The sequence below is a fragment of the Carica papaya genome, chromosome 8 (assembly GCF_054855325.1).
Source record: "Carica papaya isolate Zhongbai chromosome 8, ASM5485532v1, whole genome shotgun sequence".
In the NCBI taxonomy this organism is placed as follows: domain Eukaryota; kingdom Viridiplantae; phylum Streptophyta; class Magnoliopsida; order Brassicales; family Caricaceae; genus Carica; species Carica papaya.
The window spans coordinates 10,599,532-10,619,864 of record NC_142316.1 but is presented as its reverse complement, the minus strand read 5'-3'; the positions used below and the strand labels follow the sequence as shown (position 1 = coordinate 10,619,864).

The window sequence follows — 20,333 nt, the reverse complement described above, 5'->3', positions numbered from 1 at the left end:
GGGTGCTTGGGCGAGAGTAACACTAGGATGGGTGACCTCCTGCGAAGTCCTTATATTTCACCCATTTTCTTAGGAAGTCCTCGTGTTACACCCATTTTTTTGCAGATGATTATTTCGACAATACGCGCGACTTGAATTATGGTCCTCAGGTTTATTCGCAAATGTGAGTCACGGCACCGTAGCATTTTACTTGATATTAGAACGAGCACGGGAGGTGCAGTGCGCACGCACAAAGAAACAATTGACGGGAGGGGGAAGAAAGGAGAAGGAGTTTATGTATTTGAAGCGCAGAATTAAACTTATGTGATCATACCAGCAGTAATGCACCGGATCCCATCAGAACTCCGCAGTTAAGTGTGCTTGGGCGAGAGTAGTACTCGGATGGGTGACCTCCTAGGAAGTCCTCGTGTCGCACCAATTTTTTTTCAGACGGGTTTTTCGACGTTACGCGCGACTGGAACTAGAGTCCGCTGGTTTATACGCAAATGTGAGTCAAAAAGTTGGGGCATTTTAATCGATATTAGAACGAGAAGGAGAGGTGCAGTGTGAACGCACAAGGAAACAATTGATGAGAGGGGGAGGGAAGGAGAATGAGTGTATGTATTTTCAGCACGAAATGGAAGAGGTGCGATCATACCAGCACTAATGCAACGGATTCTATCAGAACTCCGTAGGTAAGGGTGCTTGGGCTAGAGTAGTACTAGCATGGGTTACCTCCTGCGAAGTCCTTATATTTCACCCATTTTCTTGTGAAGTTCTCGTGTCGCACCAATTTTTTTTCAGACGGGTCGTTCGACGTTACGCGCGTCTGGAACTAGGGTCCGCTTGTTTCCTTGTGCGTGCACTCTGCATCTCCCGTCATTTGTTTCCTTGTGCGTGCACTCTGCATCTCTCTTTCTCGTTCTAATATTAAGTAATATGCCCCTGCACCGTGACTCATCTTTGCAAATGAACCAGCGGTTTATAATTCGATTCGCGTGTAACGTCGGAAAACCCATCCAAAAAAAAATAGGTGCAACATGAGGGCTTCCCAAGTGGTCACCCATCCGAGTACTACTCTCGCCCAAGCAAACTTAACTGCGGAGTTCTGATGGGATCCGGGGCTTTAGTGCTGGAAAGATCGCACCTGTTTAAATTCGCACTGCAAATACATACACTCCTTCTTCTTTCTTCCCCCTCCCGTCATTTGTTTCCTTGTGCGTTCACACTTCACCTCTCATTCTCGTTCTAATATCGATTAAAATGCCCCTGCTTCTTGACTCACATTTGCGTACAAACCAGCGGACCCTAGTTCCAGACGTGCGTAATGTCAAACGACCCGTCTGAAAAAAAATTGGTGCGACACGAGGACTTCCCAGGAGGTCACCCATCCGAGTACTAATCTCGCCCAAGCACACTTGACAGCGGAGTTCTGATGGGATTCGGTGCATTAGTGCTGGTATGATCGCACCTGTTTAATTTTGCGCTGCAAATACATAAACTCATTCCCCTTTCTTCCCCCTCCCATCATTTGTTTCCTTGTGCGTGCGCACTGCACCTCCCGTTCTCATTCTAATATCAAGTAAAATGCTACAGCGCCGTGACTCACATTTGCGAACAAACCTGAGGACCATAATACAAGTCGCGCGTAACGTCGAAAGAATCATCTGCAAAAAAATGGGTGCAACACGAGGACTTCACAAGAAAATGGGTGAAATATAAGGACTTCGCATGAGGTAACCCATGCTAGTACTACTCTCGCCCAAGCACCCTTACCTACGGAGTTCTGATAGAATCCGTTGCATTAGTGCTGGTATGATCGCACCTGTTTCATTTCGTGCTGAAAATACATACACTCCTTCTCCTTCCCTCCCCCTCCCATCAATTGTTTCCTTGTGCGTTCACACTGCAGCTCTCCTTCTCGTTCTAATATCGATTAAAAATGCCCCTGCTTCTTGACTCACATTTGCGTATAAACCAGCGGACCCAAGTTCCAGTCGCGCTTAACGTTGAACGACCCGTCTGAAAAAAAATTGGTGAGACACGAGGACTTCCCAGGAGATCACCCATCCGAGTACTACTCGCTCCCAAGCACACTTAACTGCGGAGTTCTGATGGGATCCGATGCATTAGTGTTGGTATGATCGCACCCGTTTAATTTCGCGCTGCAAATACATAAACTCCTTCTCCATTCTTCCCCCTCCCGTCATTTGTTTCCTTGTGCGTGCGCACTGCACCAACCGTGCTCGTTCTAATATCAAGTAAAATGCTACGGTGCCGTGACTCACATTTGCGAATAAATCTGAGGACCGTAATTCATGTCGCGCGTATCGTCGAAAGAATAATCTGAGAAAATATGGGTGCAACACAAGGACTTCCTAAGAAAATGGGTGAAATATAAGGACTTCGCTGGAGCTCACCCATCCGAGTACTACTCTCACCCAAGCACACTTAACTGCGGAGTTCTGATAAGATCCGGTGAGTTAGTGCTGGTATGATCGCACCTGTTTAATTTCAAGCTACAAATACATAAACTCCTTCTCCTTTCTTCCCCCTCCCGTCATTTGTTTCCTTGTGCGTGCGCACTGCACCTCTCGTTCTCGTTCAAATATCAAGTAAAATGCCACAGCGCCGTGACTCACATTTACGAATAAATCTGCGGACCATAATTAAAGTCGCGCGCAACGTCGAACGGCACATCTGAAAAAAAAAATGGGTGCAACACGAGAATATCCTAGGAGGTCACCCATCATTGTACTACTTTCGCCAAAGCACACTTAACTGCGAAGTTCTGATGGGATCCGGTGCATTTGTGCTGGTGTGACCGTACCTGTTTAATTTCGTGCTGAAAATACATACACTCCTTCTTCCCTCCCCCCCTCCCATCATTTGTTTCCTTGTGCGTTCACACTTCACCTCTCATTCTCGTTCTAATATCGATTAAAATGCCCCTGCTTCTTGACTCACATTTGCGTATAAACCAGCAGAACCTAGTTCCAGTCGCGCGTAACGTCGAACGACCCATTTGAAAAAAAATTGGTGCGACACGAGGACTTCCCAGGAGGTCACCCATCGAGTACTACTCTCACCCAAGCACACTTAACTGCGGAGTTCTAATGGGATCCGGTGCATTAGTGCTAGTATGATCGCACCTGTTTAATTCCGCGCTGCAAATACATAAACTCCTTCTCCTTTCTTCCCCCTCCCGTCATTTGTTTCCTTGTGCGTGCGCACTGCACCTCCCGTGCTCGTTCTAATATCAAGTAAAATGCTACGGTGCCGTGACTCACATTTGTGAATAAACCTGAGGACCATAATTCAAGTCAAGCGTATCGTCGAAAGAATCATCTGCAAAAAAATGGGTGCAACACGAGGACTTCCTAAGAAAATGGGTGAAATATAAGGACTTCGCAGGAGGTCACCCATCCTAGAGCTACTCTCGCCCAAGCACCCTTAACTTGCGGAGTTCTGATAGAATCCGTTGCATTGGTGCTGGTATGATTGCTCATGTTTCATTCTGCGCTGCAAATACATGCACTTTTTCTCCCTCCATCCCCCCTCCCGTCATTTGTTTCCTTGTGCGTGCACTCTGTATCTCTCCTTCTCGTTCTAATATCGATTAAAATGCCCCTGCTTCTTGACTCACATTTGCATATAAACCAGTGGACCCTAGTTCCAGTCGCTCGTAACGTCGAACGACCCGTCTGGAAAAAAAATTAGTGCGACACGAGGACTTCCCAAGAGGTCACCCATCCGAGTAATACTCTCGCCCAAGCACACCTAACTGCGGAGTTCTGATGGGATCCGGGGCTTTAGTGCTGGTATGATCGCACCTGTTTAATTTCGCGCTGCAAATACATACACTCCTTCTCCTTTCTTCCCCCTCCGTCATTTGTTTCCTTGTGCGTTCACACTTCATCTCTCATTCTCGTTCTAATATCGATTAAAATGCCCCTGCTTCTTGACTCACTTTTGCGTATAAACCAGCGGACCCTAGTTCTAGACGTGCGTAACGTCGAACGACCCGTCTGAAAAAAAATTGGTGCGACACAAGGACTTCCCAGTGGGTCAACCATCCGAGTACTAATCTCGCCCAATCACACTTCACTGCGGAGTTCTGATGGGATCTAGTGCATTAGTGCTGGTATGATCGCACCTGTTTAATTTTGCGCTGCAAATACATAAACTCATTCCCCTTTCTTCCCCCTCCCGTCATTTGTTTCCTTGTGCGTGCGCACTGCACCTCCCGTTCTCGTTCTAATATCAAGTAAAATGCCACGGCGCCGTGACTCACATTTGCGAATAAACCTGAGGACCATAATTCAAGTCGCGCGTAACGTCGAACGGCACATCTGAAAAAAAAAATGGGTGCAACACGAGAACTTCCCATGAGGTAACCCATCATTGTACTACTTTCGCCAAAGCACACTTAACTGCGGAGTTCTGATGGGATGCGGTGCATTTGTGCTGGTGTGACCGCACCTGTTTAATTTCATGCTGAAAATATATACACTCCTTCTTCCCTACCCCCCTCCCATCATTTGTTTCCTTGTGCGTTCACACTGCACCTCTCCTTCTCATTCTAATATCGATTAAAATGCCCCTGATTCTTGACTCACATTTGCGTATAAACCAGCGGACCATAGTTCCAGTCGCGCGTAACGTCGAACGACCCCTCTGAAAAAAAATTGTTACGATACGAGGACTTCCCAAGAGGTCACACATCCGAGTACTACTCTCGCCCAACCACACTTCACTACGGAGTTCTTATGGGATCCGGTGCATTAATGCTGGAATGATCGCACCCGTTTAAGTTTGCGCTGCAAATACATATACTCCTTCTCCTTTCTTCCCCCTCCCGTCATTTGTTTCCTTGTGCGTGCGCACTGCACCTCCCGTGCTCGTTCTAATATCAAGTAAAATGCTATGGTACCGTGACTCACATTTGCGAACAAACCTGAGGACCATAATTCAAGTCGCGCGTATCGTCGAAAGAATCATCTGCAAAAAAATGGGTGCAACACGACGACTTCCTAAGAAAATGGGTGAAATATAAGGACTTCGCAGGAGGTCACCCATCCTAGTGCTACTCTTGCCCAAGCACCCTTAACTTGCGGAGTTCTGATATAATCCGTTGCATTGGTGCTGGTATGATTGCTCATGTTTCATTCTGCGCTGCAAATACATACACTTTTTCTCCCTCCATCCCCCCTCCCGTCATTTGTTTCCTTGTGCGTGCACTCTGCATCTCTCATTCTCGTTCTAATATCGATTAAAATGCCCCTCCTTCTTGACACACATTTGAGTATAAACCAGCGGACCCTAGTTCCAGTCGCGCGTAACGTCAAACGACCCGTCTGAAAATAAATTGGTGCGACACGAGGACTTCCCAGGAGGTCACCCATCCGAGTACTACTCTCGCCCAAGCACACTTAACTGCGGAGTTTTGATGGGATCCGGTGCATTAATGCTGGTATGATCGCACCCGTTTAATTTTGCGCTGCAAATACATATACTCCTTCTCCTTTCTTCCCCCTCCCGTCATTTGTTTCCTTGTGCGTGCGCACAGCACCTCCCGTGCTCGTTCTAATATCAAGTAAAATGCTACGGTGCCGTGACTCACATTTGCGAATAAACTTGAGGACCATAATTCAAGTCGTGCGTATCGTCGAAAGAATCATCTGCAAAAAAATGGGTGCAACACGAGGACTTCCTAAGAAAATGGGTGAAATATAAGGACTTCGCAGGAGGTCACCCATCCTAGAGCTAATCTCGCCCAAACACCCTTAACTTGTGGAGTTCTGATAAAATCCGTTGCATTGGTGCTGGTATGATTGCTCATGTTTCATTCTGCGCTGCAAATACATACACTTTTTCTCCCTCCATCCCCCGTCCCGTCAATTGTTTCCTTGTGCGTTCACACTGCACCTCTCCTTCTCGTTCTAATATCGATTAAAATGCCCCTGCTTCTTGACTCACATTTGCGAATAAACCTGAGGACCATAATTCAAGTCGCGCGTAACGTCGAAAGAATCATCTGCAAAAAAATGGGTGCAACACGAGAACTTTACAAGAAAATGGGTGAAATATAAGGACTTCGCAGGAGGTAACCCATTCTAGTACTACTCTCGCCCAAGCACCCTTACCTATGGAGTTCTGATAGAATCCGATGCATTAGTGCTGGTATGATCGCACCTGTTTCATTTCGTGCTGAAAATACATACACTCTTTCTCCTTCCCTCCCCCTCCCGTCATTTGTTTCCTTGTGCGTGCACTCTGCATCTCTCTTTCTCGTTCTAATATCGATTAAAATGCCCCTGCTTCTTGACTCACATTTGCGTATAAACCAGTGGACCCTAGTTGCAGTCGCGCATAATGTCGAACGACCGGTCTGAAAAAAAAAATTAGTGCGACACGAGGACTTCCCAGGAGGTCACCCATCCGAGTATTACTCTCGCCGAATCACACTTAACTGCGGAGTTCTAATGGGATCCGGTGCATTAGTGCTAGTATGATCGCATATTTCTAATTTCGCGCTGCAAATACATAAACTCCTTCTCCTTTCTTCCCCCTCCCGTCATTTGTTTCCTTGTGCGTGCACACTGCACCTCACGTTCTCGTTCAAATATCAAGTAAAATACCACAGCGCCGTGACTCACATTTGCGAATAAATCTGCGGACCATAATTAAAGTCGCGCGTAACGTCGAACGGCACATTTGAAAAAAAGAAAATGGGTGCAACACGAGAACTTCCCATGAGGTAACCCATCATTGTACTACTTTCGCCAAAGCACACTTAACTGCGGAGTTCTGATGGGATGCGGTGCATTTGTGCTGGTGTGACCGCACCTGTTTAATTTCGTGCTGAAAATACATACACTCCTTCTTCCCTACCCCCCTCCCATCATTTGTTTCCTTGTGCGTTCACACTGCACCTCTCCTTCTCATTCTAATATCGATTAAAATGCCCCTGATTCTTGACTCACATTTGCGTATAAACCAGCGGACCATAGTTCCAGTCGCGCGTAACGTCGAACGACCCCTCTGAAAAAAAATTGTTACGATACGAGGACTTCCCAAGAGATCACACATCCGAGTACTACTCTCGCCCAAGCACACTTCACTGCGGAGTTCTGATGGAATCCGGTGCATTAGTGCTGGTATGATCGCACCTGTTTAATTTTGCGCTGCAAATACATAAACTCATTCCCCTTTCTTCCCCCTCCCGTCATTTGTTTCCTTGTGCGTGCGCACTGCACCTCCCGTTCTCGTTCTAATATCAAGTAAAATGCTACACCGCTGTGACTCACATTTGCGAATAAACCTGAGGACCATAAATCAAGTCGCACGTAACGTTGAAAGAATCATCTGCAAAAAAATGGGTGCAACACGAGGACTTCCCAAGTGGTCTACCATCCGAGTACTACTCTCGCCCAAGCACACTTAACTGCAGAGTTATGATGGGATCTGTTGCATTAGTGGTGGTATGATCGCACCTGATTAATTTCGCACTGCAAATACATAAACTCCTTCTCCTTTCTTCCCCCTCCCGTCATTTGTTTCCTTGTGTGTGCACTCTGCATCTCTCTTTCTCGTTCTAATATCAAGTAATATGCCCCGGCACCATGACTCACCTTTGCAAATGAACCAGCGGTTTATAATTCCATTCGCGCCTAACGTCGAACAACCCATCCGAAAAAAAATAGGTGCAAGACGAGGGCTTCCCAAGTGGTCACCCATCCGAGTACTACTCTCGCCCAAGCACACCTAACTACGGAGTTCTGATGGGATCCGAGGCTTTAGTGCTGGTAAGATCGCACCTGTTTAATTTCGCGCTGCAAATACATACACTCCTTCTCCTTTCTTCCCCCTCCCGTCATTTGTTTCCTTGTGCGTTCACACTTCAGCTCTCATTCTCGTTCTAATATCGATTAAAATGCCCCTGCTTCTTGACTCACATTTGCGTATAAACCAGCGGACCCTAGTTCCAGACGCGCGTAACGTCGAACGACCTGTCTGAAAAAAAATTGGTGTGACACGAGGACTTCCCAGGAGGTCACCCATCCGAGTACTAATCTCCCCCAAGCAAACTTCACTGCGGAGTTATGATGGGATCCGCTGCATTAGTGCTGGTATGATCGCACCTGTTTAATTTCGGGCTGCAAATACATAAACTCATTCCCCTTTCTACCCCCTCCCGTCATTTGTTCCCTTGTGCGTGCGCACTGCACCTCCCGTTCGTGTTCTAATATCAAGTAAAATGCTACAGCGCTGTGACTTACATTTGCGAATAAACCTGAGGACCATAATTCAAGTCGCGCTTAACGTCGAAAGAATCATCTGCAAAAAAGTGGGTGTTACACGAGGACTTCACAAGAAAATGGGTGAAATATAAGGACTTCGCAGGAGGTAACCCATGCTAGTACTACTCTCGCCCAAGCACCCTTACCTACGGAGTTCTGATAGAATCCGTTGCATTAGTGCTGCTATGATCGCACCTGTTTCATTTCGTGCTGAAAATACATACACTCCTTCTCCTTCCCTCCCCCTCCCATCCCTTACCTACGGAGTTCTGATAGAATCCGTTGCATTAGTGCTGCTATGATCGCACCTGTTTCATTTCGTGCTGAAAATACATACACTCCTTCTCCATCCCTCCCCCTCCCATCAATTGTTTCCTTGTGCGTTCACACTCCACCTCTCCTTCTCGTTCTAATATCGATTAAGATGCCCCTACTTCTTGACTCACATTTGCGTATAAACCAGCTGACCCTAGTTCCAGTCGTGCGTAACGTCGAACGACCCGTCTGAAAATAAATTGGTGCGACACGAGAACTTCCCAGGAGGTCACCCATTCGAGTACTATTCTCGCCCAAGCACACTTAACTGCGGAGTTCTGATGGGATCCGGTGCATTAATGCTGGTATGATAGCACCCGTTTAATTTTGCGCTGCAAATACATATACTCCTTCTCCTTTCTTCCCCCTCCCGTCATTTGTTTCCTTGTGCGTGCGCACTGCACCTCCCGTGCTCCTTCTAATATCAAGTAAAATGCTACGGTGCCGTGACTCACATTTGCGAATAAACCTGAGGACCATAATTCAAGTCGCGCGTATCGTCGAAAGAATCATCTGCAAAAAAATGGGTGCAACTCGAGGACTTCCTAAGAAAATGGATGAAATATAAGGACTTCGCAGGAGGTCACCCATCCTAGTGCTACTCTCGCCCAAGCACCCTTAACTTGCAGAGTTCTGATAGAATCCGTTGCATTGGTGCTGGTATGATTGCTCATGTTTCATTCTGCGCTGCAAATACATACACTTTTTTTCCCTCCATCCCCCCTCCCGTCATTTGTTTCCTTGTGCGTGCACTCTGCATCTCTCCTTCTCATTCTAATATCGATTAAAATGCCCCTCCTTCTTGACTCACATTTGCGTATAAACCAGCGGACCCTAGTTCCAGTCGCGCGTAATGTCGAACGACCCGTCTGAAAATAAATTGGTGCGACACGAGGACTTCCCAGGAGGTCACCCAGCCGAGTACTACTCCCGCCTAAGCACACTTAACTGCGGAGTTCTGATGGGATCCGGTGCATTAATGCTGGTATGATCGCACCCGTTTAATTTTGCGCTGTAAATACATATATTCCTTCTCCTTTCTTCCCCCTCCCGTCATTTGTTTCCTTGTGCGTGCGCACTGCACCTCCCATGCTCGTTCTAATATCAAGTAAAATGCTACGGTGCCGTGACTCACATTTGCGAATAAACCTGAGGACCATAATTCAAGTCGCGCGTATCGTCGAAAGAATCATCTGTAAAAAAATGGGTGCAACACGAGGACTTCCTAAGAAAATTGGTGAAATATAAGGACTTCGCAGGAGGTCATCCATCCTAGTGCTACTCTCGCCCAAGCAATCTAAACTTGCGGAGTTCTGACAGAATCCGTTGCATTGGTGCTGGTATGATTGCTCATGTTTCATTCTGCGCTGCAAATACATACACTTTTTCTCCCTCCATCCCCCCTTCCGTCATTTGTTTCCTTGTGCGTGCACTCTGCATCTCTCATTCTCGTTCTAATATCGATTAAAATGCCCCTGCTTCTTGACTCACATTTGCGTATAAACCAGTGGACTCTAGTTCCAGTCGCGCGTAACGTCGAACGACCTGTCTGAAAAAAAAAAATTAGTGCGACAAGAGGACTTCCCAGAAGGTCACCCATCCGAGTACTACTCTCTCCCAAGCACACTTAACTGCAGAATTCTGATGGGATCCGGTGCATTAGTGCTGGTATGATCCCTCATGTTTCATTCTGCACTGCAAATACATACACTCTTTCTCCTTCCATCCCCTCTCCCGTCATTTGTTTCCTTGTGCGTGCACTCTGCATCTCTCTTTCTCGTTCTAATATCAAGTAATATGCCCCGGCACCGTGACTCACCTTTGCAAATGAACCAGCGGTTTATAATTCCACTCGCGCGGAACGTCGAACAACCCATCCGAAAAAAAAATAGGTGCAACACGAGGGCTTCCCAGGTGGACACCCATCCGAGTACTACTCTCGCCCAAGCACACTTAACTGCGAAGTTCTAATGGGATCCAGATCTTTAGTGCTGGTATGATCGCACCTGTTTAATTTTGCGCTGCAAATTCATACATTCCTTCTCCTTTCTTCCCCCTCCCGTAATTTGTTTCCTTGTGCGTTCACACTTCACCTCTCATTCTCGTTCTAATATCGATTAAAATGCCCCTCCTTCTTGACTCACATTTGCGTATAAACCAGCGGACCCTAGTTCCAGACGCGCGTAACGTCGAACGACCCGTCTGAAAAAAAATTGGTGCGACACAAGTACTAAGCTCGCCCATCCGAGTACTAATCTCCCCCAAGAACACTTAACTGCGGAGTTCTGATAGGATCCGGTGCATTAGTGGTGGTATGATCGCACCTATTTAATTTCGCGCTGCAAATTAATAATCACATTCCCCTTTCTTCCTCCTCCCGTCATTTGTTTCCTTGTGCGTGCGCACTGCATCTCCCCTTCTCGTTCTAATATCAAGTAAAATGCTACGGTGCCGTGACTCACATTTGCGAATAAACCTGAGGACCATAATTCAAGTCGCGCGTATCGTCGAAAGAATCATCTGCAAAAAAATGGGTGCAACACGAGGACTTCCTAAGAAAATGGATGAAATATAAGGACTTCGCAGGAGGTAACCCATTCTAGTACTACTCTCGCCCAAGCACCCTTAACTTGCGGAGTTCTGATAGAATCCGTTGCATTAGTGCTGCTATGATCGTACCTGTTTCATTTCGTGCTGAAAATACATACACTCCTTCTCCTTCCCTCCCCCTCCCATCAATTGTTTCTTTGTGCGTTCACACTGCAGCTCTCCTTCTCGTTCTAATATCGATTAAAATGCCCTGCTTCTTGACTCACATTTGTAAATAAACCTGAGGACCATAATTCAAGTCGCGCGTAACGTCGAAAGAATCATCTGCAAAAAAATGGGTGCAACACGAGAACTTTACAAGAATATGGGTGAAATATAAGGACTTCGCAGGAGGTAACCCATGTTAGTACTACTCTCGCCCAAACACCCTTACCTATGGAGTTCTGATAGAATCCGATGCATTAGTGCTGGTATGATCGCACCTGTTTCATTTCGTGCTGAAAATACATACACTCTTTCTCCTTCCCTCCCCCTTCCGTCATTTGTTTCCTTGTGCGTGCACTCTGCATCTCTCTTTCTCGTTCTAATATCAAGTAATATGCCCCGGCACCGTGACTCACCTTTGCAAATGAACCAGCGGTTTATAATTCCACTCGCGCGTAACGTCGAACAACCCATCCGAAAAAAAATAGGTGCAACACGAGGGCTTCCTAGGTGGACACCCATCCGAGTACTACTCTCGCCCAAGCACACTTAACTGCGAAGTTCTGATGGGATCCGGATCTTTAGTGCTGGTATGATCGCACCTGTTTAATTTTGCGCTGCAAATTCATACACTCCTTCTCCTTTCTTCCCCCTCCCGTCATTTGTTTCCTTGTGCGTTCACACTTCACCTCTCATTCTCGTTCTAATATCGATTAAAATGCCCCTCCTTCTTGACTCACATTTGCGTATAAACCAGCGGACCCTAGTTCCAGACGCGCGTAACGTCGAACGACCCGTCTGAAAAAAAATTGGTGCGACACGAGTACTAAGCTCGCCCATCCGAGTACTAATCTCGCCCAAGAACACTTAACTGCGGAGTTCTGATAGGATCCGGTGCATTAGTGGTGGTATGATCGCACCTATTTAATTTCGCGCTGCAAATTAATAAACACATTCCCCTTTCTTCCTCCTCCCGTCATTTGTTTCCTTGTGCGTGCGCACTGCATCTCCCGTTCTCGTTCTAATATCAAGTAAAATGCTACGGTGCCGTGACTCACATTTGCGAATAAACCTGAGGACCAAAATTCAAGTCGCGCGTATCGTCGAAAGAATCATCTGCAAAAAAATGGGTGCAACACGAGGACTTCCTAAGAAAATGGATGAAATATAAGGACTTCGCAGGAGGTCACCCATCCTAGTGCTACTCGCGCCCAAGCACCCTTAACTTGCGGAGTTCTGATAGAATCCGTTGCATTGGTGCTGGTATGATTGCTCATGTTTCATTCTGCGCTGCAAATACATACACTTTTTCTCCCTCCATCCCCCCTCCCGTCATTTGTTTCCTTGTGCATGCACTCTGCATCTCTCCTTCTCGTACTAATATCGATTAAAATGCCCCTGCTTCTCGACTCATATTTGCGTATAAACCAGCGGACCCTAGTTCCAGACGCGCGTAACGTCGAACAACCCGTCTGAAAAAAAATTGGTGCGATACGAGGACTTCCCAGGAGGTCAACCATCCGAGTACTAATCTCGCCAAGCACACTTAACTGCGGAGTTCTGATGGGATCCGGGGCTTTAGTGCTGGTACGATCGCACCTGTTTAGTTTCGCGCTGCAAATACATACACTCCTTCTCCTTTCTTCCCCCTCCCGTCACTTGTTTCCTTGTGCGTTCACACTTCACCTCTCATTCTTGTTCTAATATCGATTAACATGCCCCTGCTTCTTGACTCATATTTGCGTATAAACCAGCGGACCCTAGTTCCAAACGCCCGTAACGTCGAACGACCCGTCTGAAAAAAAATTGGTGCGACACGAGGACTTCACAAGAAAATGGGTGAAATATAAGGACTTCGCAGGAGGTAACCCATGCTAGTACTACTCTCGCCCAAGCACCCTTACCTACGGAGTTCTGATAGAATCTGTTGCATTAGTGCTGGTATGATCGCACCTGTTTCATTTCGTGCTGAAAATACATACACTCCTTCTCCTTCCCCCCTCCTCCCATCATTTGTTTCCTTGTGCGTTCACACTGCACCTCTTTTTCTCGTTCTAATATCGATTAATATGCCCCTACTTCTTGACTCACATTTGCGAATAAACCTGAGGACCATAATTCAAGTCGCCCGTATTGTCGAAAGAATCATCTGCAAAAAAATGGGTGCAACACGAGGACTTCCTAAGAAAATGGGTGAAATATAAAGACTTCGCAGGAGGTCACCCATCATAGTGCTACTCTCACCCAAGCACCCCTAACTTGCGGAGTTCTGATAGAATCCGTTGCATTGGTGCTGGTATGATTGCTCATGTTTCATTCTGCGCTGCAAATACATACACTTTTTCTCCCTCCATCACCCCTCCCGTCATTTGTTTCCTTGTGCGTGCACTCTGCATCTCTCCTTCTCGTTCTAATATCGATTAAAATGCCCCTGCTTCTTGACTCACATTTCCGTATAAACCAGTGGACCCTAGTTCCAGTCGCGCGTAAAGTCGAACGACCCGTCTGGAAAAAAAAATTAGTGCGACACGAGGACTTCCCAGGAGGTCACCCATCCGAGTACTACTCTCGCCCAAGCACACTTATCTGCGGAGTTCTGATGGGATCCGGTGCATTAGTGCTGGTATGATCGCACTTGTCATTTGTTTCCTTGTGCGTGCGCACTGCACCTCTCGTTCTCGTTCAAATATCAGGTAAAATGCCACGGCGCCGTGACTCACATTTGCGAATAAATCTGCGGACCATAATTAAAGCCGCGCGTAACGTCGAACGGCACATCTGAAAAAAAGAAAATGGGTGCAACACGAGAACTTCCCAGGAGGTTACCCATCATTGTTCTACTTTCGCCGAAGCACACTTAACTGCGAAGTTCTGATGGGATCCGGTGCATTTGTGTTGGTGTGACCGCACCTATTTAATTTCGTGCTGAAAATACATACACTCCTTCTTCCCTCCCCCCTCCCATCATTTGTTTCCTTGTGCGTTCACACTGCACATCTCCTTCTCGTTCTAATATCGATTAAAATGCCCCTGATTCTTGACTCACATTTGCGTATAAACCAGCGGACCATAATTCCAGTCGCGCGTAACATCGAATGACCCATCTGAAAGAAAATTGTTGCGATACGAGGACTTCCCAAGAGGTCACCCATCCGAGTACTACTCTCGCACAAGAACACTTAACTGCAGAGTTCTGATGGGATCCAGTGCATCAGTGTTGGTATGATGCCACTTATTTAATTTTGCACTTCAAATACATACACTCCTTCTCTTTTCTTCCTCCTCCCATCATTTGTTTCCTTGTGCGTGCGCACAGCACCTCTCGTACTCGTTCTAATATCAAGTAAAATGCCACGGCGCCATGACTCACATTTGCGAATAAACATGCGGACCGTAAATCAAGTCGCGCGTAATGTCGAAAGAATCATCTGCAAAAAGATGGGTGCAACATGAGGACCTCCCAAGAAAATGGGTGAAATATAAGGACTTCGCAGGAGGTCACCCATCCGAGTACTTTTCTCGCCCAAGCACCCTTAACTGCGGAGTTCTGATAGAATCCGTTGCGTTAGTGCTGGTATGATCTCTCATGTTTCATTCTGCACTGCAAATACATACACTCTTTCTTCTTCCATCCCCCCTCCCGTCATTTGTTTCTTTGTGCGTGCACTCTGCATCTCTCTTTCTCGTTCTAATATCAAGTAATATGCCCCGGCACCGTGACTCACCTTTGCAAATGAACCAGCGGTTTATAATTCTATTCGCGTGTAACGTCGAAAAACCCATCCGAAAAAAAATAAGTGCAACACGAGGGCTTCCCAAGTGGTCACCCATCTGAGTACTACTCTCGCCCAAGCACACTTAACTGCGGAGTTCTGATGGGATCCGGTGCATTAGTGCTGGTATGATCGCACCTGTTTAATTTCGCACTGCAAATACATAAACTCCTTCTCCTTTCTTCCCCCTCCCGTCATTTGTTTCCTTGTGCGTGCGCACTGCACCTCCCGTGCTCGTTCTAATATCAAGTAAAATGCTACGGTGCCGTAACTCATATTTGCGAATAAACCTGATGACCATAATTCAAGTCGCACATATCGTCGAAAGAATCATCTGCAAAAAAATGGGTGCAACACGAGGACTTCCTAAGAAAATGGGTGAAATATAAGGACTTCGCAGGACGTCACCCATCCTAGTGCTACTCTCGCCCAAGCACCCTTAAGTTGCGAAGTTCTGATAGAATCCGTTGCATTGGTGCTGGTATGATTCCTCATGTTTCATTTTGCGCTGCAAATAAATACACTTTTTCTCCCTCCACCCCCCTCCCGTCATTTGTTTCCTTGTGCGTGCACTCTGCATCTCTCTTTCTCGTTCTAATATCGATTAAAATGCCCCTGCTTCTTGACTCACATTTGCGTATAAACCAGTGGACCCTAGTTCCAGTCGCGCGTAACGTCGAACGACCCGTCTGAAAAAAAAATTAGTGCGACACGAGGACTTCCCAGGAGGTCTCCAATCCGAGTAATACTCTCGCCCAAGCACACTTAACTGCGGAGTTCTGATGGGATCCGGTGCATTAGTGCTGGTATGATCGCACCTGTTTAATTTCGCGCTGCAAATACATAAACTCCTTATCCTTTCTTCCCCTTCCCGTCATTTGTTTCCTTGTGCGTGCGCACTGCACCTCTCGTTCTCGTTCAAATATCACGTAAAATGCCACGACGCCGTGACTCACATTTGCAAATAAATCTGCGGACTATAATTAAAGTCGCGCGTAACGTCGAACGGCATATCTGAAAAAAAGAAAATGGGTGCAACACGAGAACTTCCCATGAGGTAACCCATCATTGTACTACTTTCGCCAAAGCACACTTAACTGCGGAGTTCTGATGGGATGCGGTGCATTTGTGCTGGTGTGACCGCACCTGTTTAATTTCGTGCTGAAAATACATACACTCCTTCTTCCCTCCCCCCTCCCATCATTTGTTTCCTTGTGCGTTCACCCTGCACATCTCCTTCTCGTTCTAATATCGATTAAAATGCCCCTGATTCTTGACTCACATTTGCGTATAAACCAGTGGACCATAGTTCCAGTCGCGCGTAACGTCGAACGACCCATCTGAAAAAAAATTGTTGCAATACGAGGACTTCCCAAGAGGTCACCCATCCGAGTACTACTCACACCCATCAGAACTCCATAGTTAAGTGTGCTTTGGCGAAAGTAGTACAATGATGGGTTACCTCCTAGGAAGTTCTCGTGTTGCACCAATTTTCTTTTTTTCAGATGTGTCGTTCGACGTTACGCGCGACTTTAATTATGGTCCGTAGATTTATTCGCAAATGCGAGTCACGGCGCCGTGGCATTTTACTTGATATTTGAATGAGAACGAGATGTGCAGTGCGCACGCACAAGGAAACAATTGACGGGAGGGGGAAGAAAGGAGAAGGAGTGTATATTTTTGCAGCGCGAAATGAAACAGGTGCAATCATTCCAGCACTAATGCAACAGATTCTATCAGAACTCCGTAGGTAAGGGTGCTTGGGCGAGAGTAGTACTAGCATGGGTTACCTCCTGCGAAGTCCTTATATTTCACCCATTTTCTTGTGAAGTCCTCGTGTTGCACCCATTTTTTTGCAGATGATTCTTTCGACGTTACGCGCGACTTGAATTATGGTCCTCAGGTTTATTCGCAAATGTGAGTCACGGCGCTGTAGCATTTTATTTGATATAAGAACGAGAACGGGAGGTGCAGTGCGCACGCACAAGGAAACAAATGACGGGAGGAGGAAGAAAGGGGAATGAGTTTATGTATTTGCAGTGCAAAATTAAACTGGTGCAATCATACCAGCACTAATGTACCGGATCCCATCAGAACTCTGCAGTGAAGTGTGCTTGGGCGAGATTAGTACTCGGATGGGTGACCTCCTGGGAAGTCCTCATGTCGCATCAATTTTTTTTTCAGACGGGTCGTTCGACGTTACGCGCGTCTGGAACTAGGGTCCGCTGGTTTATACGCAAATGTGAGTCAAGAATCAGGGGCATTTTAATCGATATTAGAACGAGAATGAGAGGTGAAGTGTAAACACACAAGGAAACAAATGACGGGAGGGGGAAGAAAGGAGAAGGAGTGTATGTATTTGCAGCGCGAAATTAAACAGGTGCGATCACACCAGCACTAAAGCTACGGATCCCATCAGAACTACGCAGTTAAGTGTGCTTGGGCGAGAGTAGTACTCGGATGGGTGACCACTTGGGAAGCCCTCGTGTTGCACCTATTTTTTTTCGGATGGGTTGTTCGACGTTACGCGCGAATGGAATTATAAACCGTTGGTTCATTTGCAAATGTGAGTCACGATGCCAGGGCATATTACTTGATATTAGAACGAGAAAGAGAAATGCAGAGTGCACGCACAAGGAAACAAATGACGGGAGGGGGGATGGAAGAAGAAAGAGTGTATGTATTTGCAGTGCAGAATGAAACATGAGGGATCAACCAGCACTAATGCAACGGATTCTATCAGAACTCTGCAATTAAGGGTGTTTGGGCGAGAAAAGTACTCGGATGGGTGACCTCCTACGATGTCCTTATATTTCACCCATTTTCTTGGGAGGTCCTCGTGTTGCACCCATCTTTTTGCAGATGATTCTTTCGACGTTACGCGCGACTTGATTTATGGTCCGCAGATTTATTCGCAAATGTGAGTCACGGCGCCGTGGCATTTTACTTGATATTTGAACGAGAACGAGAGGTACAGTGCGCACGCACAAGGAAACAAATGACGGGAGAGGAAGAAAGAAGAAGGAGTTTATGTATTTGCAGTGCGAAATTAAACAGGTGCGATCATACCATCACTAATGCACCGGATCCCATCAGAACTCCGCAATTAAGTGTGCTTGGGCGAAAGTAGTACTCGGATGGGTGACCTCCTGGGAAGTCCTCGTGTCGCACTAATTTTTTTTTCAGACGGGTCGTTCGACGTTACGCGCAACTGGAACTATGGTCCACTTGTTTATACGCAAATGTGAGTCAAGAAGCAGGGGCATATTAATCGATATTAGAACGAGAAAAAGAGGTGCAGTGTGAACGCACAAGGAAACAAATGATGGGAGGGGGGAGGGAAGGAGAAAGAGTGTATGTATTTTCAGCACGAAATTAAACAGGTGCTATCACACCAGCACAAATATACCGGATCCCATCAGAACTCCGCAGTTAATTGTGCCAGTCGCGCGTAACGTCGAATGACCCGTCTGAAAAAAAAATTAGAGCGACACGAAGACTTCCGAGGAGGTAACCCATCCAAGTACTACGCTCGCCCAAGCACACTTAACTGCGGAGTTCTGATTTGATCCGGTGCATTAGAGTTGGTATGATCGCACCTGTTTAATTTCGCACTGCAAATACATAAACTCTTTCTCCTTTCTTACCCCTCCCGTCATTTGTTTCCTTGTGCGTGCGCGCTGCACCTCTCATTCTCGTTCAAATATCAACTAAAATGCCAAGGCGTCGTGACTCACATTTGCGAATAAATTTGCGGACCATAATTAAAGTCGCGCGTAAGGTCGAACGGCACATCTGAAAAAAAGAAAATGGGTGCAACACGAGAACTTCCAAGAAGGTAACCCATCATTGTACTACTTTCGCCAAAGCACACTTAACTGCGGAGTTCTGATGGGATCCGGTGCATTTGTGCTGGTGTGACCGCACCTGTTTAATTTCGTGCTGAAAATACATACACTCCTTCTTCCCTCCCCCCCTCCCATCATTTGTTTCCTTGTGCGTTCACACTGCACCTCTCCTTCTCGTTCTAATATCGATTAAAATGCCCCTGATTCTTGACTCACATTTGCGTATAAACCAACAGACCATAGTTCCAGTCGCGCGTAACGTCGAACGACCCATCTTAAAAAAAATTATTGCGATACGAGGACTTCCCAAGAGGTCACCCATCCGAGTACTACTCTCGCCCAAGCACACTTAACTGCAGAGTTCTGATGGGATCCAGTGCATTAGTGCTGGTATGATGCCACTTGTTTAATTTTGGGCTTCAAATACATACAGTCCTTCTCTTTTCTTCATCCTTCCGTCATTTGTTTCCTTGTGCGTGCGCACTGCACCTCCCGTACTCGTTCTACTATCAAGTAAAATGCCACGGCGCCATGACTCAAATTTGCAAATAAACCTGCAGACCATAAATCAAGTCGCGCGTAACGTCGAAAGAATCATCTGCAAAAAGATGGGTGCAACTCGAGGACCTCCCAAGAAAATGGGTGAAATATAAGGACTTCGCAGGAGGTCACCCATCCGAGTACTTTTCTCGCCCAAGCACCCTTAACTGCGGAGTTCTGATAGAATCCGTTGCATTAGTGCTGGTATGATCCCTCATGTTTCATTCTGCACTGCAAATACATACACTCTTTCTCCTTCCATCCCCCTCCGTCATTTGTTTCCTTGTGCGTGCACTCTGCATCTCTCTTTCTTGTTCTAATATCAAGTAATATGCCCCGGCACCGTGACTCACCTTTGCAAATGAACCAGCGGTTCATAATTCCATTTGCGCGTAACGTCGAACAACCTATCCGAAAAAAATAGGTGCACACTTAACTACGGAGTTCTGATGGGACCCAGAGCTTTAGTGCTGGTATGATCGCACCTGTTTAATTTCGCGCTACAAATACATACAATCCTTCTCCTTTCTTCCCCCTCCGGTCATTTGTTTCCTTGTGCGTTCACACTTCTCCTCTCATTCTCGTTCTAATATAGATTAAAATGCCCCTGCTTCTTGACTCACATTTGCGCATAAACCAGCGGATCCTAGTTCCAGTCGCGCGTAACGTCGAACGGCACATCTGAAAAAAAGAAAATGGGTGCAACACGAGAACTTCCCAGGAGGTAACCCATTATTGTACCACTTTCGCAAAAGCACACTTAACTGCGAAGTTCTGATGGGATCCGGTGCATTTGTGCTGGTGTGACCGCACCTGTTTAA

At 46.5% G+C, this 20,333-nt stretch overlaps 4 non-coding genes and 33 pseudogenes across 4 annotated transcripts; 4 read left to right on the top strand and 33 right to left on the bottom strand.

The window, feature by feature from the left end:
* The first annotated feature begins 299 nt into the window (after positions 1–299).
* Positions 300–418, top strand: LOC148241699 (5S ribosomal RNA; annotated as a pseudogene).
* Positions 419–1,009: 591 nt separating this feature from the next.
* On the bottom strand, positions 1,010–1,128 carry LOC148241698 (5S ribosomal RNA; annotated as a pseudogene).
* Positions 1,129–1,333: 205 nt separating this feature from the next.
* On the bottom strand, positions 1,334–1,452 carry LOC148241697 (5S ribosomal RNA; annotated as a pseudogene).
* Positions 1,453–2,012: 560 nt separating this feature from the next.
* On the bottom strand, positions 2,013–2,131 carry LOC148241696 (5S ribosomal RNA; annotated as a pseudogene).
* A 235-nt stretch (positions 2,132–2,366) lies between these two features.
* LOC148241695 (5S ribosomal RNA) lies at positions 2,367–2,485 on the bottom strand (annotated as a pseudogene).
* A 207-nt stretch (positions 2,486–2,692) lies between these two features.
* On the bottom strand, positions 2,693–2,811 carry LOC148241694 (5S ribosomal RNA; annotated as a pseudogene).
* A 204-nt stretch (positions 2,812–3,015) lies between these two features.
* LOC148241693 (5S ribosomal RNA) lies at positions 3,016–3,133 on the bottom strand (annotated as a pseudogene).
* Positions 3,134–3,695: 562 nt separating this feature from the next.
* On the bottom strand, positions 3,696–3,814 carry LOC148241692 (5S ribosomal RNA; annotated as a pseudogene).
* Positions 3,815–4,018: 204 nt separating this feature from the next.
* LOC148241691 (5S ribosomal RNA) lies at positions 4,019–4,137 on the bottom strand (annotated as a pseudogene).
* Positions 4,138–4,344: 207 nt separating this feature from the next.
* On the bottom strand, positions 4,345–4,463 carry LOC148241690 (5S ribosomal RNA; annotated as a pseudogene).
* Positions 4,464–4,667: 204 nt separating this feature from the next.
* LOC148241689 (5S ribosomal RNA) lies at positions 4,668–4,786 on the bottom strand (annotated as a pseudogene).
* A 561-nt stretch (positions 4,787–5,347) lies between these two features.
* Positions 5,348–5,466, bottom strand: LOC148241688 (5S ribosomal RNA). Its single transcript, XR_015815522.1, has one exon. It is a non-coding gene; the product is annotated as a 5S ribosomal RNA (ribosomal RNA).
* Positions 5,467–6,383: 917 nt separating this feature from the next.
* Positions 6,384–6,502, bottom strand: LOC148241687 (5S ribosomal RNA; annotated as a pseudogene).
* Positions 6,503–6,711: 209 nt separating this feature from the next.
* Positions 6,712–6,830, bottom strand: LOC148241686 (5S ribosomal RNA; annotated as a pseudogene).
* A 204-nt stretch (positions 6,831–7,034) lies between these two features.
* On the bottom strand, positions 7,035–7,153 carry LOC148241685 (5S ribosomal RNA; annotated as a pseudogene).
* Positions 7,154–7,358: 205 nt separating this feature from the next.
* LOC148241684 (5S ribosomal RNA) lies at positions 7,359–7,477 on the bottom strand (annotated as a pseudogene).
* A 205-nt stretch (positions 7,478–7,682) lies between these two features.
* Positions 7,683–7,801, bottom strand: LOC148241683 (5S ribosomal RNA; annotated as a pseudogene).
* A 205-nt stretch (positions 7,802–8,006) lies between these two features.
* LOC148241682 (5S ribosomal RNA) lies at positions 8,007–8,125 on the bottom strand (annotated as a pseudogene).
* Positions 8,126–8,797: 672 nt separating this feature from the next.
* Positions 8,798–8,916, bottom strand: LOC148241681 (5S ribosomal RNA; annotated as a pseudogene).
* A 561-nt stretch (positions 8,917–9,477) lies between these two features.
* Positions 9,478–9,596, bottom strand: LOC148241680 (5S ribosomal RNA). Its single transcript, XR_015815264.1, has one exon. It is a non-coding gene; the product is annotated as a 5S ribosomal RNA (ribosomal RNA).
* Positions 9,597–10,160: 564 nt separating this feature from the next.
* On the bottom strand, positions 10,161–10,279 carry LOC148241679 (5S ribosomal RNA; annotated as a pseudogene).
* A 207-nt stretch (positions 10,280–10,486) lies between these two features.
* On the bottom strand, positions 10,487–10,605 carry LOC148241678 (5S ribosomal RNA; annotated as a pseudogene).
* Positions 10,606–11,836: 1,231 nt separating this feature from the next.
* Positions 11,837–11,955, bottom strand: LOC148241677 (5S ribosomal RNA; annotated as a pseudogene).
* Positions 11,956–12,834: 879 nt separating this feature from the next.
* LOC148241676 (5S ribosomal RNA) lies at positions 12,835–12,952 on the bottom strand (annotated as a pseudogene).
* Positions 12,953–13,869: 917 nt separating this feature from the next.
* Positions 13,870–13,988, bottom strand: LOC148241675 (5S ribosomal RNA). The gene has a single exon (XR_015815980.1). It is a non-coding gene; the product is annotated as a 5S ribosomal RNA (ribosomal RNA).
* Positions 13,989–14,144: 156 nt separating this feature from the next.
* Positions 14,145–14,263, bottom strand: LOC148241674 (5S ribosomal RNA; annotated as a pseudogene).
* A 557-nt stretch (positions 14,264–14,820) lies between these two features.
* Positions 14,821–14,939, bottom strand: LOC148241673 (5S ribosomal RNA; annotated as a pseudogene).
* Positions 14,940–15,145: 206 nt separating this feature from the next.
* LOC148241672 (5S ribosomal RNA) lies at positions 15,146–15,264 on the bottom strand. Its single transcript, XR_015814546.1, has one exon. It is a non-coding gene; the product is annotated as a 5S ribosomal RNA (ribosomal RNA).
* Positions 15,265–15,825: 561 nt separating this feature from the next.
* Positions 15,826–15,944, bottom strand: LOC148241671 (5S ribosomal RNA; annotated as a pseudogene).
* Positions 15,945–16,153: 209 nt separating this feature from the next.
* Positions 16,154–16,272, bottom strand: LOC148241670 (5S ribosomal RNA; annotated as a pseudogene).
* Positions 16,273–17,177: 905 nt separating this feature from the next.
* On the top strand, positions 17,178–17,296 carry LOC148241669 (5S ribosomal RNA; annotated as a pseudogene).
* Positions 17,297–17,502: 206 nt separating this feature from the next.
* LOC148241668 (5S ribosomal RNA) lies at positions 17,503–17,621 on the top strand (annotated as a pseudogene).
* Positions 17,622–18,179: 558 nt separating this feature from the next.
* LOC148241667 (5S ribosomal RNA) lies at positions 18,180–18,298 on the top strand (annotated as a pseudogene).
* Positions 18,299–18,606: 308 nt separating this feature from the next.
* On the bottom strand, positions 18,607–18,725 carry LOC148241666 (5S ribosomal RNA; annotated as a pseudogene).
* Positions 18,726–18,934: 209 nt separating this feature from the next.
* Positions 18,935–19,053, bottom strand: LOC148241665 (5S ribosomal RNA; annotated as a pseudogene).
* Positions 19,054–19,257: 204 nt separating this feature from the next.
* On the bottom strand, positions 19,258–19,375 carry LOC148241664 (5S ribosomal RNA; annotated as a pseudogene).
* An 833-nt stretch (positions 19,376–20,208) lies between these two features.
* On the bottom strand, positions 20,209–20,327 carry LOC148241663 (5S ribosomal RNA; annotated as a pseudogene).
* Positions 20,328–20,333: the final 6 nt, after the last annotated feature.